The sequence below is a fragment of the Narcine bancroftii genome, chromosome 4 (genome assembly GCF_036971445.1).
Source record: "Narcine bancroftii isolate sNarBan1 chromosome 4, sNarBan1.hap1, whole genome shotgun sequence".
Lineage (NCBI taxonomy): Eukaryota > Metazoa > Chordata > Chondrichthyes > Torpediniformes > Narcinidae > Narcine > Narcine bancroftii.
Genome location: NC_091472.1, coordinates 129,066,051 through 129,084,248, shown reverse-complemented (window position 1 = coordinate 129,084,248; position 18,198 = coordinate 129,066,051). Strand labels below are relative to the sequence as shown.

General features: G+C 38.3%; 1 protein-coding gene across 1 annotated transcript in view; it reads left to right on the top strand.

Annotated features, from left to right (window-relative positions):
* Positions 1-18,198, top strand: part of pole (polymerase (DNA directed), epsilon) — a 147,534-nt gene that overhangs the window by 16,237 nt on the left and 113,099 nt on the right. The window lies entirely within an intron of this gene.

The following is an 18,198-nucleotide window of genomic DNA, read 5'->3' as shown; positions in this document are numbered from 1 at the left end:
GCATTGTGTGTAGAGAACGATTACCTACAATGTTCAAACACTAGTTCCAAACCTGAGTCTGTAATCCAACTTAGTATGTTGATTTTTTAATTTTTATTTTTTAAGGCTTAAAAGTACAACAACAAAAGCGTGATACAAATAAATCTCTTTAGGTTGGTGCCTCAGGTCAATTAGTACTTATTTGCATTCCCAGGGATTTTTTGATTGGGAATAGGGAGCAGATCACATAGCAAGCTTGACCACTGATAAAAGATGTGTAAATCAAAAGTTAAAACATTAAACATTGTGCACAGGAAGAGTAAAAGGATCACTGGAAAGGAAATGGCCAAAGTTTCTATTGCGTGGAAGATGGAATTTCTAAAGTACAAATGCATGAATGGCTATACATTGTAGTTTTCAGGGAAATAATGGCCACAAAACTTTCCAAGGAACCAAGCCTCAGTCAAGCTGAAAGTACTGTAGATGTAGAAGCGCATGGCATCATGTTACTTGGATTGTAGCAAAAGACCATCTTTGAAACCTAGAAAGACTATGAGTATATAAATGATAATGTCTTGCAACAAATAATATGAATATAGTGGAGATGAGATTCCACAATTTGGGAAGATCCAAATCACAGTGATGCTTAAATAAATAAAAGTTAACAATCCATTCTATATTGCAGACAAAAATAAATTACCAAGCTTGGTGCAATAAGTGGTAAAGACAGTATTAGGAATTGAATGCCATGTGTTTGTTTGGGGAAAAATGCCCAGCAAGAAGAAGCAAAACAGACCTTAACCAAATCTATCCTGAATATTTTGATAAAAGTTGCTTTAAATTTTGCATATTATCAGTATTACCTAAAATTAAACTAATACCAGTAATTTCCTGAGCTTGACATTAAGTACTAGTTCAGGTGAAGAAAAAGCTTGGAACTTGTTGGAAATGGAGTATAAAGAAACAATAATCAAAACCGATGAACTTACTAACAGGGCAAGTCTGTGTGGTGAGAGAAGCCTAATTAGCAGTTGAAGAAATGTGGAGATGTATGAACTTGGGTAACATACCAATAACCATATACAACACAGGCAAACATGTCAGGAATAATTAGTGGAAGTTAAAACTGGTGGGGAATCTCTATCTTGACAACATTTAACAGATCATCAGACCAGTGGTTTTCAAACTGTCCCCCAAAACTCACATTTCACCTTAAGCAATCTCTATGACATAAGTGCTCTGTGATTAGTAAGGGATTGCTTAAGGTGATATGTGAGCTGGAAGGAAAGGTTGAGAATCACTGCTCTCGACCCAATTATACTGAAATATTTTGCTTGAGAAAAAATTGTCATTGGTCCATTTCCTTCGGAGTTATGAAACCGTGCACATAACGAGAGTGGTTTTCAAATTTTTTTCTTTTCACTCACATATGACCTTAAGTCATCTCTTACTAATCACAGAGCACCTATGGCACAGGAATTGCTTAAAGTGGAATGTAAGTTTAGGGGGGGGGGGGGGCAGTTTGAAAACCACTGATCTAGACAACAATAAAACTAAAATGATCAAAGATGTAAGGAAGCAGTTATTGTAGATAACAACCTTATCCAGAGAGGGTGACAAAACCCACACTGTTATCTCCATGAAATTTGCAAAGTGCCAGGAAACCCAAACTTGGGAAAAAAAAAATCAGTGAAAGTCATGGAGATGAAAACCTGATGAGGTTGGAGCACTGAGAAGTTTTCTGGGATAAATTTGACATGAATTATTTCATTAACAGACTTAAAACATGGTGTGCCTGCGACAACCTAATCGACTGCAACAGGAAAATAGTTTCACAAGTTGATATCTCAAAGTATAAGCTGAAAAGAAAATTGCATCTTAAAATATTCATGTTGAAGAAATGGGGTCATGTATAGATATTAGAATGTCCACACTCATCTCTCCAGAAGTAAATTTAATAATTTCCACAGCAAATCTGCAAAATTGTAATAGCAAGAGTGCAAAGATTAATCCCAAGGCTTGAAAATTATGATTTCACTCTGAAATATAAATTGATGAAAAAGAAAAGATGCTTGAAGATGTGCTATCCTGCTTGCCACAGCAGTTGACTTGAGCAATAAGCAACCTAGATTTGCAGTTAGAAGTGCAATGTGTGATACTAGCTCGCCAACTTCAACTATGCCCAACTGAAAATTATTTGACCATGGTTTCAACAGCATGGTCAATTTCACTACCAGAGGAACGAATACCCAAGATCAAATGTGCACCATTTTTTCTCTGGTGTATATAAGGCTACCACTTGCCTCCACCTTGGATACTCAGACCACATATCTGTCCTGCTAATCCCAACATACAGAGTGCTGGTTTAAAAGAAAAACAAACCAATTGACAGGGAGAGCAGGACATGCCAGGGAGGAACTAGAACACATCACCACTACAGGACTGTTTTGAGAGATGGGCAGGAGTTGTTTCAGGGAGGCAGTCACCTACAACAGCTAATAAACTGATGCTAATTAAGCCACTGAGCTCGTGTATTCAAATGCATAGACACAGATAAAGTGCTACACAACCAGGGCCAACCAAAAATCGTGATGCTAAGGTCCATGTACATCTCGGCTCAGGATGCAGCCTTCAGGATAGGAAACAAGATAGCACTAAAATCAGTCAGGGCTGATCTCTCCTGTGCAGTCCGTGAGTATGCACAGAAGTTCCATGGTCAGCTGTACCGCACTGTTGGCAAGATATCAAAAGAATGACATCACAAGACAACCTTTCAAGTCACTGATAATGACCCTTCCCTTCCGGATAGGCTGAATATCTTCTGTGTGCGCTTTGAGAAGAATAGGCTGACACCAAACATAACTCTGTCTCCCCCTGAATAACAGGCTCCTTGCATAGCTGTGGCTGAGATGAGAATTCTATCCAAGGTGAACCCACTCAAGACAGTGGCACCAGATAACATATCAATTGACTGAGTCCTTCTGGCGATCTTCACCACCTCATTGTAGCAGTCCGTCATTCCTGCAAGTTTCAAAGCAGCCACCTTCATCCCTGTACCAAAGAGGGTGATAGTAACAGGCCTTAATGACTGTTGCCCAGTGGCACTGACCTTCACCATTATGAAATGATTGAGCATCTGGTGCACTTCCCAGACACCTTTCAATTTACCTGCAAACAGAGCCATTAGACTGATTTCGGCTATAGCCTTGTCTATTCACTCTGACCTGACCCACTTGGAGAATGATGCCTCTTACACCAAGGTGCTGTTTCTTGACTTCACCGCGATGTTTAATACGATCGTATACTGAGGCTGATGGAGAAACTATCCTTGCTCGACTCTACACCCCTCTATAACTGGATTCTGTCTTTCCTGATGGAAAGACTGTAGTCTGTCAGGGATGCCAGCAGAATGTTGGGCACTATTGCTCTGCGCACTGGTGTGCCTCACAGTTGTGTGCTCAGTCCGCCCCTATTTGTGACACTGACCCACAACTGCAACGTCATGTCTAGCTCCAACGGAGTCATCAACTTTGCAGATGATACAAAGTAAATGGCCTCAACAGCAACAATGACTTGTACTCTAGAGAAGAGGTGGAAAATGTCCTGAAATGGTGCAAGAATAACAATCTGAGTCTCAAATAGATGATTGTGAACTTCAGGAAGACCAGAGTGAAGTGCCAATTTAAAAGGGTACCTTTTGGGGTCACAAATGGTGTGTCTGTGTTTCAGAGGGAAATTGATAAGATTGTTAGGACGTATGAGTTACAGGGTACGTTTCCCTATCTGGATAATGTCCCTATCTGTGGGAAAACACAGGCTGAGCACGACAACAACTTAAAGAAAATTTTAGCAATACATTTAACGAGGGCAAATGTGTGTTCAACGCGACAGAGCCTACCCATTCTGGGCTGCATTGTCCGCAAGGGCGAAATACGCCCTGACCCGGAAAGAATGGTCCCCTTAAGAAGTTACCACCCCCAAATTCAGCAAAAGCCCTTAAAAGGTGTATGGGATTCTTTTCCTACTACTGCAAATGGGTTCGCGACTACGCCACGAAGGCACGCCCTCTGACACTAAATCTTTTCCTCCCTCTCCAATGGCCTTGAAGGCTTTCAAGAGAATTAAAGCTGATATTGCCAAAGCTGCACTCTCGTCCATTGACGAGGATGTCCAATTCCAAGTGGAAACTGATGCCTCAGATTGTGCCTTGGCAGGAACCCTTAATCAAAAGGGCAGACCTGTGGTATTCTTCTCCCGCACGTTACACGGACCTGAACTTAAACATCCTTCCATTGAAAAAGAAGCCCAGGCTATTATCGAAGCTGTTCGCTACTGGAAACAGTTTCAAGCCAGCAGAAAATTTACTCTTGTCACTGATCAGAAATCTGTAGCCATGAAATAAAAGCCATGATTATTGTTTGACTACATCGTCTTTGCCTACTTCATCAATTGGCACTTCAATTTTATTAGCAAAAACTCATGGTACAACAATGAAAGACAATAGATGCATATACAATTATATCCAAGGGGAGCGTCCTTAACAGTAGAGATAATGCACAGCCAATGTTAGTACAGCAAGGCTCGCCAGAGGGGAGACAGGCAGCTTGGCAGACATTCACCACACAGAGAAAACCACCCTCCACTACATATTAATAGCTCAGTCCTGGAGAAAGTGGAGAGCAACAAGTTCCTTGGAGTCCACCTCAGACACACAGCATCTCTTCACTTGTCACGAAGGCACATCAGCAACTGCACTTTCTTAGAAGGCTGAGGCTGGCAAGGCTACCAGCCACCATTCTACTTACTTTCTACAGGAGCTCTTATCGAGAACATTTTGGCTGGTTGCATCACAGTGTGGTATGGTGCTGTGAGGAATTGGATTGGCGGTCTATCACAGGACCACAAAAGCACAAGAGGATTACTGAAATCTCCCTCTGTCTCCATTGATGTGGTTTACCAGGATCATTTTGGTTTTTTTAAGAGGTCTCATGAAATCAGTGAGTACCCATACCATCCCATGTGCTACTCCTGTCAGGAAAGAAATACAGAAGTATCAGAGCCAGAAGCACCAGGCTGAGGAACAGCTTTTTCCCTCAAGCAGTGAGAATGTTGAATGAATGATGAACTGCTGCAACAACTGTTTGAGACCCTACTATATGTTTATTTATTTATTGATATTTATTTGAAATTTATGTATACATATACTGTACCTGTCTCTATATATGCATGTTTGCATTGAGGACTGAAGAACACTGTTGTAAGTTTGAACAAATAAATTTGAACTTGATTGATCTCCGAAAGATAATAGTTAATGAAACTGAGTATGTTCTGCTTTAAAAAAAAATAGAGATGTACAATGAAAAAAAAATCAGTGGTATTTTAGACATGATACATTGTGGGAGTTAATTTGGTTACATTTTACCAAGAAAATAATCTAATTTATGGACTACTACTTCAAATTACCATGCATCTGAAGGATGCACCTGATGTCTCTCCTAAACTCTATATTTGAATATAGAACATAGACATTGCAACATAGTACAGGCCCTTTAGTCCTCAGTTTTGAGCTGACTGATTTATTCCTACCAAAAAAAAACGAAACCCTTCCCACCTTGTAACCTTATTTTATTTCATCCATGTGCCGTCTTAAAAGTCACTTAAATGCCCCTAATGTTTCAGTCTCAACTACCATCTCTGGAAAGGCATTCCAGTCACCCACAACTGTGTTTATCTATATTTTTAAAAAAAAACTTATCCTTGATGTCTCCCTTAAACTTTCCTTCCTTCACTTTGCAGATATGTCCTCTGGTGTTTGCTATTCCCACCCTAGGAAAAAGGCGCTGGCTGTCCACCTTATCTTTTTTAAATTTCTTTTTAAATTTTCGCACTATGAACCATATTAACCAAAATACACACAAACATTTCCCTCTTGAATATACAGTGTCATTTTCTCCCCTTTTTCCTCTCTCCCTTCCCTCCCTCCTTCCCACCCCCCACTTCCTACCCACTAAACGTTCAACATCTACAATACAATAAACCCATTAAACAATGTCATCACACAATGAAATTAAACAAGAAAATTGTGTCATCTACTTTTAAACATTGGGTCAGTTCATTTCGTCTTCTTCTCATTCTATCATTTTAGGGGATGGAGGTCCGTAGTAGGCCCTCTCTGTTGTGTTCCATGTACAGTTCCCAAATTTGTTCGAATACTGTGACTTTTAAAATTCTGTGTTATTTTTCCAATGGAATACATTTATTCATTTCTATGTACCATTGCGGTACTCTCAGGCTCTCTTCTGATTTCCAAGTTGACATTATACATTTTTTTGCTCCAGCTAAGGCTATCATAATAAATCTTTTTTGCGCTTCATCCAGTTTGAGGTCTAATTCTTTACTTCTTGTATTACTTAGAAGAAAGATCTCTGAATTTTTTAGTATGTTGATTTTTGTGATTTTATTTAATACCTGATTTAGATCTTCCCAAAATTTTTCCACTTTCTCACATGCCCAAATTGCATGTACTGTTGTTCCCATTTCCTTCTTACAGTGAAAACATCTATTTGATACTGTTGGGTCCCATTTATTTAACTTTTGAGGCATGGTAAATAGCCTGTGTAACCAATTATATTGCATCATGCGTAACCTCATGTTTATTGTATTTCTCATAGTTTCGGAGCATAGCTTTTCCCCATTTTTCATTCTTTATCTTTATGTTTAGATCTTGTTCCCACTTTTGTTTGGGTTTGCAGCTTATTTCATCATTCTCTTTCTCTTGCAGCTTGATGTACATGTTTGTTATAAATCTTTTAATTATCATTGTGTCTGTAATCACATATTCAAAGCTGCTTCCTTCTGGTATCCTCAACCTGCTTCCCAATTTGTCCTTTAAGTAGATTTTCAGTTGGTGGTATGCAAACATTGTACTGTGAGTTATACCATATCTGTACTTCATTTGTTCAAAAGATAATAAATTATTTCCCAAAAAAACAATTTTCTATTCTTTTGATCCCTTTTCTCTCCCATTCTCTAAAGGAAAGGTTATCTATTGTGAAAGGGATTAGTTGATTTTGCGTCAATAATAATTTTGGTAGTTGGTAATTTGTTTTATTCCTTTCCACGTGAATCTTCTTCCAAATGTTGAGCAGATGGTGCAGTACTGGTGAACTTCTATGTTGCACCAGTTTTTCATCCCACTTATATAGTATATATTCTGGTACCTTCTCCCCTATTTTATCTAGCTCTAACCTGGTCCAATCTGGTTTTTCCCTTGTTTGATAAAAATCTGATAAAGGTCTTAATTGTGCTGCTCTATAATAATTCTTAAAGTTTGGTAGCTGTAAGCCCCGTTGTTTGTACCATTCTGTTAATTTATCTTGTGCTATCCTTGGTTTCCCCCTTTCCATAAGAATTTCCTTATTATTCTCTTTAGTTCATTGAAGAATTTCTCTGTTAAGGGAATTGGTAATGATTGAAATAAGTATCGTATCCTTGGGAAGATATTCATTTTAATTCAATTTACCCTTCCTATCAGTGTTAGTGATAAATCTTTCCAATGTTCGAAGTCATCTTGTAATTTCTTCATTAATGGCTGATAATTTAATTTGTATAGATGGCCTAAATTATTATCTAGTCTAATACCTAAGTATCAGATTGCTTGTGTTTGCCATTTAAATGGTGATTCTTTCTTAAACTTTGTGAAATCAGCATTATTCATTGGCATCACTTCACTTTTATTTGCGTTGATCTTGAACCCCGATATTTCTCCATATTCCTTCAATTTCTTATGTAATTTTTTTATTGATAATTCTAGTTCTGTTAAGTATACTATGACATCATCTGCAAATTTTATATTTATATTCCTTCTCTTTTATTTTTATCCCTTTTATTTTCTGTTCTTAGCAGTTCTGCCAAGGATTCTGTAGCTAAAGCGTACAGTGAGGGAGATAGTGGACATCCTTGCCTAGTTGACCTACTTCATTTAAATTGGTTCGATATATATCCATTGCTGTCCACCTTATCGATGCCTTGCAAAATCTTGTACTCTAAGTCTCCTCTTATCTTTCTTTGCTCCAAAGAGATAAGTCGCAGTTCTGCTAACCTTGCTTCATCAGATTTTTTTTTCCAATCCAAGCAACATCCTGTTAAATCTCCTCTGCCCGTCTCCATGATGAGGTGACCAGAAATAAACACAATCATCTACAGTACGTGTGATCTCATCAGAGATTTGTTTTTTTTATTTTTTATTTTTCACACCATAAACCACACTGACCAAGATATATATTTGAAAAGGAAAATGTATCTACGGTGTCATTTTCTCCCCCCCTTCCCTCCTCCCATTCCACCCTCCCTACCTCCCCCCCCCCATTCATTTAAAGTACAAAATCTAAGACACATTAAACCAGTCAAACAATGTTGTCATTCAATAAAAATAAACAAGAAATTCCACTGAGTCAATTCTTTTCATTTCCTTCTCCTTTTGTTAATTTAGGTGGTAGATGTCCCCGGTAGGTTTTCTCTATTGTGTTTCATGTATGGCTCCCATATTTGTTCAAATATTTCAATATTATTTTTTAAATTGTATATTATTTTGTTAATGGAATACATTTATTCATTTCTACGTACTATTGTTGTATTCTCAAATTATCTTCCAATTTCCAGGTTGACATAATACATTTTTTTGCTACGGCTAGAGCTATCTTAAATCTTTTTTGTGCACCATCCACATCAAGTCCAAATTCTTTGTTTTTTATGTTACTTAGGAGGAAGATCTCTGGGTTTTTTGGTATATTGTTTTCTGTAATTTTATTTAATATCTGGTTTAGATCTTCCCAAAATTTTTCTACTTTCTCACATGCCCAGATTGCATGAATTGTTGTTCCCATTTCTTTTTTACAACGAAAACATCTGTCAGATACTGTTGGGTCCCATTTATTTAACTTTTGAGGTGTAATGTATAGCCTGTGTATCCAGTTATATTGCATCATACGTAACCTCGTATTTATTATATTTCTCATCGTTCCAGAGCATAACTTCTCCCATGTTTCCTTCTTTATCTTTATATTTAAATCTTGTTCCCATTTTTGTTTAGTTTTACCATTTGTTTCCTCATTCTCCTTTTCTTGCAGTTTAATATACATATTTGTTATAAATCTTTTGATTGGCATTGTATCTGTAATCACATATTCAAAGTTACTTCCCTCTGGTAACCTCAGACTGCTTCCCAATTTGTCCTTCAAGCAGGATCTCAATTGGTAATATGCCAACACTGTATCTTGAGTTATATTATATTTATCCTTCATTTGTTCAAAGGATAATAATCTATTTCCTGAAAAACAATTTTCTACAATTTTCTATTCTTTTGATCCCTTTTTTCTCCCATTCTCTAAAGGAAAGGTTATCTATTGTAAAAGGGAGTAACTGATTTTGCGTCATTATTAGTTTTGGTAATTGGTAATTTGTTTTATTCCTTTCTACATGAATCTTCTTCCAAATATTGAGCAGATGATGTAATACTGGAGAACTCCTACGTTGTACCAATTTTTCATCTCATTTATATAATATGTGTTCAGGTATATTTTCCCCTATTTTATCTAGTTCTAATCTAGTCCAATCTGGCTTTTCCCTTGTTTGATAAAAATCTGATAGGTATCTTAATTGTGCAGCTCTATAATAATTTTAAAGTTTGGCAATTGTAAGCCTCCTTGTTTATACCATTCTATTAATTTATCTAGTGCTATCCTCGGTTTCCCCCCTTTCCATAAAAATTTCCTTATTATTTTCTTTAACTCCTTGAAGAATTTCTCTGTCAATTGTATTGGCAATGCCTGAAATAGGTATAGTATCCTTGGGAAAATGTTCATTTTAATACAGTTTATCCTTCCTATTAGTGTTAGTGGTAAATCTTTCCAATGCTCTAAATCGCCCTGTAATTTTTTCATTAGTGGATAATAATTGAGTTTATATAGATGGCTGAGATTTTTATTTATTTGTATACCTAGGTACCTTATTGCTTGCATTTGCCATCTGAATGGTGATTCCTTCTTAAATTTTGAGAAATCCGCATTGTTCATTGGCATTGCTTCACTTTTATTTACGTTAATCTTGTAACCCGACACTTCTCCATATTCCTTCAATTTCTTATATAATTCTTTTATTGATAGTTCTGGTTCTGTTAAGTATACTATAACATCATCCGCAAATAGACTGATTTTATATTCCTTATCTTTTATTTTTATCCCTTTTATATTATTTTCTGTTCTTATCAATTCTGGTAGTGGTTCTATAGCTAACGCGAACAATAAGGGTGATAGTGGGCATCCCTGCTTTGTTGATCTGCTTAAATTAAATTGCTTTGATATATATCCATTTACTGTCACTTTCGCCAATGGCCCCTTATATAATGCTTTAATCCAATTAATATACTTCTCTGGTAAACTGAATTTTTGCAATACTTTTAATAAATAATTCCATTCTACTCTGTCAAAGGCCTTCTCTGCGTCTAAAGCAACTGCTACTGTTGGCGCTTTACTCCCTTCTACTGCATGAATTAAGTTAATAAATTTACAAATATTGTCTGTTGTGCATCTTTTTTTAATAAATCCAGTTTGGTCTAGATTTACCATTTTAGCTACATAATCTGCTAATCTGTCTGCTAATAGTTTAGCTATTATCTTATAATCTATGTTAAGTAATGATATTGGTCTATATGACGCTGGTGCGAGTGGATCTTTCCCTTGCTTTGGTATTACTGTAATTATTGCTGTTTTGCATGAATCTGGTAAGCTTTGTGTTTTGTCAGTCTGGTTGATTACTTCCAGGAGGGGAGGAATTAATAAATCTTTAAATGTTTTATAGAATTCTATTGGGAATCCATCCTCTCCTGGTGTTTTATTATTTGGTAGTTTTTTTATTATCTCTTTTATTTCTACTATTTCAAATGGTTCTGTTAATTTATTTTGTTCCTCTATTTGTAATTTTGGTAGTTCAATTTTAGTTAAGAATTCATCTATTTTGCCTTCTTTCCCTTCGTTTTCAGTTTGGTATAATTGTTCGTAGAATTCTCTGAAGTTTTCATTAATCTCCGTTGGATTATATGTGATTTGCTTGTCTTTTTTCCTTGATGCCAATACCATTCTCTTAGTTTGTTCTGTCTTAAGCTGCCATGCTAGAATTTTGTGCGTTTTTTCCCCTAGTTCATAATATTTCTGTTTTGTCTTCATTATGTTCTTCTCCACCTTATATGTTTGTAGTGTTTCATATTTTATTTTTTATCTGCCAATTCTCTTCTTTTAGTTGTATCTTCCTTCATTGCTAATTCTTTTTCTATATTTACTATTTCCCTTTCCAACTGCTCTGTTTCCTGATTGTAGTCCTTCTTCATCTTGGTTACATAACTTATTATTTGCCCTCTAATGAACGCTTTCATTGCATCCCATGGTATAAACTTATCTTTCACTGATTCTGTATTTATTTCAAAGTACATTTTAATTTGTCTTTCAATGAATTCTCTAAAATCCTGCCTTTTAAGTAGCATGGAGTTTAATCTCCATCTATACATTCTTGGAGGGATGTCCTCTAACTCTATTGTCAATATCAAGGGTGAATGGTCCGATAATATCTAGCTTTATATTCTGTTTTTCTTACTCTATCTTGCATATGAGCTGATAACAGAAATAGGTCTATTCTTGAGTATGTTTTATGTCTACCCGAATAATATGAATATTCCTTTTCCTTTGGGTGTTGTTTCCTCCATATATCCAAAAGTTGCATTTCGTGCATCGATTTAATTATAAATTTATGTATTCCGTTAATATTTAAAGTCATATAGTTCAACATAGCCATTTCATACTTTGTTTATCTTCCCTTTCTGTTTCTCCATCATCACCTTTCCTTCTTATCCATTTCTGTTTTCTTGTTTTGAACACTTTATAAGACAACATTTCTAAAACATCAAACATTTTCCTTATTTTCTACTTAAAACTTCTTTAACCCTATTCTCCCCTCCCCCTCCTGAGTTGCCCTTTATCCCTTGCCGGGTAACCACATCTCCCCTTTCCATTTGGATTTGCGAATTCACTCGCAAGCGTCAACTGATTTTGCAGTGACCGTAACTCCTCCCCACCCAGCCGCCCCCCCCCCTGGAAAAGGTTTCAATTTTCATATATAACAAAGGTCACTCTTTTAATTCCCTCCTTATTCCCTCTATTCCATTTCCTTCCCTTATTAATTCTTATATATACTCTATATATTTTCCTCTCAATACGGATACACTCATGTATACACACATATACATACACATCTATATATATATATATATAGTTCGTGGTCATTTTTACTCTGTTTGTTTTGTAGTTGTTCTGCAAATTTTTGTGCTTCCTCTGGATCCGAGAATAGTCTGTTTTGTTCCCCTGTAATAACTATTTTAAATACCGCTGGGTACTTTAACATAAATTTATATCCTTTTTTCCATAAGATCGTTTTTGCTGTATTGAACTCCTTCCTCTTCTTCAGGAGTTCAAAACTTATGTCTGGATAGAAAAAAATTTTTTGACCTTTGTATTCCAGTGGCTTTTTGTCTTCTCTTATTTTCTTCATTGCTTTCTCCAATATATTCTCTCTTGTATATCTTAAAAATTTTACTAAAATGGATCTTGGTTTTTGCTGCGGTTGTGGTTTCGGGGCTAATGTTCTATGTGCCCTTTCTATTTCCATTTCTTCCTGTAATTCTGGTCTTCCTAGGACCCTAGGGATCTAATCTTTTATAAATTCTCTCATATTCTTGCCTTCTTCATCTTCCTTAAGGCCCACTATCTTTATATTATTTCTTCTATTATAGTTTTCCATTATATCTATCTTCTGAGCTAACAGCTCATGTGCCTCTTTAACTTTTTTATTAGATTCTTCTAATTTCTCTTTTAAGTCCTCTACTTCCATTTGTACGATTATTTCTCGTTCTTCCACATTTTCCACTCTTTTTCCTATCTCTGATATGACCATTTCTATTTTATTCATTTTTTTCTTCTGCATTTTTAATTCTTCTTTTTATCTCATTAAATTCTTGTAATTGCCATTCTTTCACTGATTCCATATATTCTTTAAAAAAAGATATATCCATTGTCTTGCCTTTTTCTTCTTCCATTTCTTTCTGTTCTTCTTGTTCCTCTGGGTTAACCATCTGTTGTTTCCTTGTTTTCTTTTTACCCTCTTCTTTCTTGTTGTCGTTATTTTCCATGCTCTACACCTGTTGCTGTGTTGCAGGTGTCTCTCTCAGCTGTGGGGATTGACTCCACAGCTGTTCCCCCCCCTCCCGTCAGTGTGTTTTTTTTTCATGCGCAGTTGCGCACTTTTACTCGGCTCTGCGAGCCCGGGACTTCCACTGTCCTGAGGGAACGGGCTTCTCTCTCCGCGGCGGGCCTCCTCAGACAGGTAAGACCTTCACCTTCTTCTTCCGACGTTCTTTCATCTTCTCTTCTTCCCGTTGTTTTTGACTTTTCTCTCTTTGCTGCGATTTTCTTCTCACCTTTATTTTTACTTTGTTTTAATTTTTACTCTTGTACCTTTGTGTTTTGTGCGTTTTTTTTTCAACTTTTCCGGAGAGGGCTGGAATTCCCTGACCGGCCACTACTCCATCATGTGACTCCCCTCACCACCAGAGATTTGTTGAGTTGCAACATGACCTCTCAACTCTTGAACTCGATCCTCCTATTAATGAAGCCAAATATCCTATATACCACCTTAACCACCCTATCAACCTATGTGGCAAACTTGAAAGATTCATGGATTTGGATCCCAAGTCCCTCTGCTCCTCCACCCTGTTAAGTACCCAACCATTAATCCTGTACTCAGCCTTCAGGTTTGATCTTGGGGAAAAAAATGCATTAGTTCACTTATCCAGATTCCACTCAATCTGCCACATTTACTGCCCAACTCTGCATCCTGTCTATATCCTTTTGTAACCTATGACAACCTTCAGTGCTATCCACAACTTTTCCAACCTTGGTATCATCTGCAAACTTACTGGCTCATCCTTCTGATTCTTCATCCAGGCCATTTATGAAAATCCCCAAGAGCAGAGGTCCCAGAATAGATCCCTGAAAAACTCCACAAGTCACTGACCTTATCAGGCAGAATACATTATGTCCACGACCACTCTTTGCTTTCTACATGTAGCCAAGTCATGGATTTCATGACTTTCTGAATGAGACTCTCATTGGGGACCTTGTCAAATGCATTACAGAGATCTATATAGACCACGTCTATCTTCATCAATATTTTACCTCCTCGCAACACTCAATTAGGCTTGTGAGGCATGATCTTCCCTTCACAAAGCCATGCCTACTATCCTTGAGTAGACTGTACTTCTCCAAATGCTCATAAATCATATCCTTAAGAATCTTCTCCATTACTTTGCAGACTAGTGATAGAAGACGCACCAGTCTATAATGCCCACATTTGCCATTCTCCAATCCTCCGGCACTTCCCTTGTGGCCGAGAAGGACTCAAAAATAATAGTTCTTCCCTTTCTTCTCACAGCAACCTGGGATATATCACTCTGTCCCTGGGGATGGATCAATCTTAATTTTTTAAGAAGATCCAACACTTCTTTAATCTCAACATTGTCCAGCACACTAGCCTGTTCTCTTCTGATCTCGCCTTGATCAAGGTCATTTTCTCTGGTGAATACTGAAGCAAATAATTCATTTAGGACCTCGCCAACCTCCTTTACCTTCAGGCACATGTTGCCACCTTTATCCTGAAGTGGACCCATCTTCAATCTCATCATCCTTCTATTCTTCATGTACACATAGTATGCCTTGGTGTTCTCCTTAATCCACTTGCCAAGGTGTTATGCCTCCTTTGAGTTCTCCTAAATCCTTTATGTTCCTTCTTGGCTACAATATAATTCTCATGAGTGCTTCCTGTTTCCTGCCTCTTAAATCTAGTATCAGTTTTCTTCTTAGCTACATGCCTCACCTGTTTTGTCAACCACGGTTCCTTTTTCCTACCATCTTTTGCCTGTTTCAGTGGGACAAACCTAACCTGAACCTGGCACAAGTCATCCTTAAACATCCTCTATATTACTTCTGTACTTTTTCCTGTGAACATCTGTTCTCAAGTTCCTACCTCATCCCTTATAATTATCCCTTCCCCAATTGAACACTTATCCATTTTGTCTGCTTTTATCCTTGTCCATAGCTATGCTAAAGCTAGAGGAATTGTCGTCACTAACATCGAAATGCTCACCCACAGAGAGGTCTGCTACCTGACCAGGTTCATAACCCAGTACTGGATCCAGAATGGCCCTTCCTCTTGTTGGCTGTTCTACATATTGTATCAGGGATCCTGCTTGGGCACACCTGGCAAGTTCTGTCCCATCCATTCCTCTTGCGGTCAGGAGATGCCATACAACATTAGGGAAGTTGAATTCTCCATGATAACAACTCTGTAATTTTTGCACCATTCCAAAATCTATCAAGTATCTGTTCCTTGGTGTACCAAGGGCTCTTTGGTGGTCGATGGACTACACCCAGTAGAGTGATTGCTTCCTTCCTACTTCTGATTTCCACCCACACTGACTTGGTAGACACTCCCTCTACAGCGTTCTCCCTTTATACTACCCTGACCTTCTCCTTCCCCACCCCTCTCTGACCCAACCCTATTAAAACACCTAAACCCCAGTACCTGTGTCAGCCAATCCTGTTCTTCTGCTAGCCAAGCCTTTGTAATGACCACATCATCATAGTTCCATGAACTGATCCATACTCTTCATCTCCTTTATTTCTAGTGCTCCTTGCATTGAAATAGACACATTTCAAACCCTGTAACGGATTGTTTATTCTTCTTCTGTCTGTCCTTCCTCACAAACTCACAACACATTGTATCATGCTTTTCGCCATTTTCCTGATTCTCTGAACTCCCATTCTGATTCCCATCCCCCTGCCAAACTAGTTTAAACTCTTCCCAACAGCTTGAGCAAACCTGTCCACCAGGATATTGGTTCCTTTCAAGTACAAGTGCATCCCATCCTTTTTGTACAGATCAGACCTTCCCCAGAAGATATCCTAATGATCATAAATCTGAACTCTTGCACCAACACTTCAACCATGCATTTATCTGCCACATTTCTACCCACACTGGCACATGGCACTGGAAGCAATCCCAAGATCATCACCTTTGTGGTCCTGCTTTTCAGCTTCCTTCCTAATATCCTGTATTCCCTCTTCAGGACCTCACCCCTTCTCCAATCTATGTCATTGATACCAACGTGGACCATGGCTGGTTGAGAATGTTATGGACTCGGATGTCTGGCAACGTACCATCTGGGAGCTTCGTTCTCATTTACAGAACCTCCTATCTGTTCACCTAACTAGCAAATCACTATCACTCTCCTCTTTTCCCCCATCCCTTCTGAGCCGAAGGGCCAGGCTTTATGCCAGAAATGTGACCATTATGACTTGTCCCTGGTTGATCGTTTCCCCCCCTCCCCCCCCGCCACAACAGTATCCAAAATGTATTTATTGTTGAGGAGAACAGCCACAGAAGTGTTCTGTGCTGACTGCCTATTTCCCTTCCCTCTCCTAACAGTCACCCAGCCACTTTCTCCTGACTTTTGAAGCTGACCTCCCTGAAGCTACTGTCTATCACCCCCTCTACTTTCTGAATGATCCAGAGTTCATCCAGCTTCAGTTTCATAACTTGGTCTTTTGGGAGCTGCAGCTGGATGTACCTCTTTCTCACATCCTGCATTCAGAGCATTCCGCTGCCCTAGCTGCTGTCTCCATTCCCCATTTTTTGTCAATCTGCAAAGATCTTGCCTGACTTTAGCTTACCTGAAAGAAGCTCGTCTCAACCTCTTCTCACCCAAGCCTCTCAAGCCAAAGCCTCAAAATCCCACTCTCACACTATGCCTCTCACACACCATCTGCTCTGATGCTTCACTTGAACTCCTGGTCACATGATTGCACCCCCCCCCCCCCCCAATCTGTTGCCCAGGCAAAAAGATATTGGATGTCATTCCTATCTTTGCCTCTCATTATCTTATTGAACTCTAAGTCATTTTTCATCCTCCTTCTCTCCAAAGAGAAAAGCCCTAGCTCTGATAACATTTCCTCACAGGACAAGTTCTCCAATCCAGACAATATCCTGGTAAGTCTCCTCTGCACTCCCTCTAATGCTTTCACGTCCTTCCTATAATGAGGCAGCTAGAACTGAACACAATGTTCCAAGTGTGGTCTAACCAGAGTTTCATAGAGTTGCAACAGTCCCCCAACATTACCTCTCAATCCCCCAACTAATGAAGGCCAGTTTACCATAAGCCTTCTCACAAAGGTTGGAGGAGTTGTGGATAGAGCTGAAAGCTGTTAAAGGTTACAAGAATTTTCAGGCAGAGATGCAGAGTTAAGCATAAAAATGGCAGATGGATTTCAATCAGGTTAAGTATGAGGTGATGCATTTTAGAAGGACAAACCAGAAGGCTGAGTACTGGGTTCATGGTTGGTTACTTAAGAATGTAAATGAACAGAGGGACTTTGGGGTTCAAATCCATACATACTTCAAGGTTGCTGCACAGGTTGATTGGATGCTGGGATTCGTTAATAGGGGGATTGAAGAGAGGTCATGTTGCAACTCTGGTAAGACCGCAGTCAAGAGTATTATGATCAATTCTGGTCACCTCATTATAGGAAGGATGTGGAAGAAGGAGAGGGTACAGAGGAGATTTATAAGAATGTTGCCTGAATTGGGGAAAAAAGTCTTATGAGGCATGGTTAGCAGAGTTGAGACTTTTTTTGGAGCGTAGAAGGATGAGGGGAGTCTTGGTAGGAGTCTACAAGATCGAGAGACGTAGATAGGGTGAACAGCAGGGCACGATCAGCAAACACCAGATGACAAATGTACAAAGTTAAGGGAGGGAGTTTAGGGGAGATGTCAGGGTTTTTTTTACACACAGATAGTTGTGGGTGCCTGAAATGCATTGCCAAGGATGGTGGTGGAGGCTGAAACATTGGGGGGATTTAAGGGACTCTTAGATAGACATATGGATGAAAGTAAAATAGGTTATGGGGTAGGGAGGGTTTATAATACTTTTTAGTTTAAGACAACTACAATTATCTGGGTTGATGTCCGATAAACTTTTTTTTCCTGAGAACTGGTCATTTAAAAAAAAAAACAGCCCAGTAGCAACCGCAAATCACATTTATCGATGTTTAAACAACAACA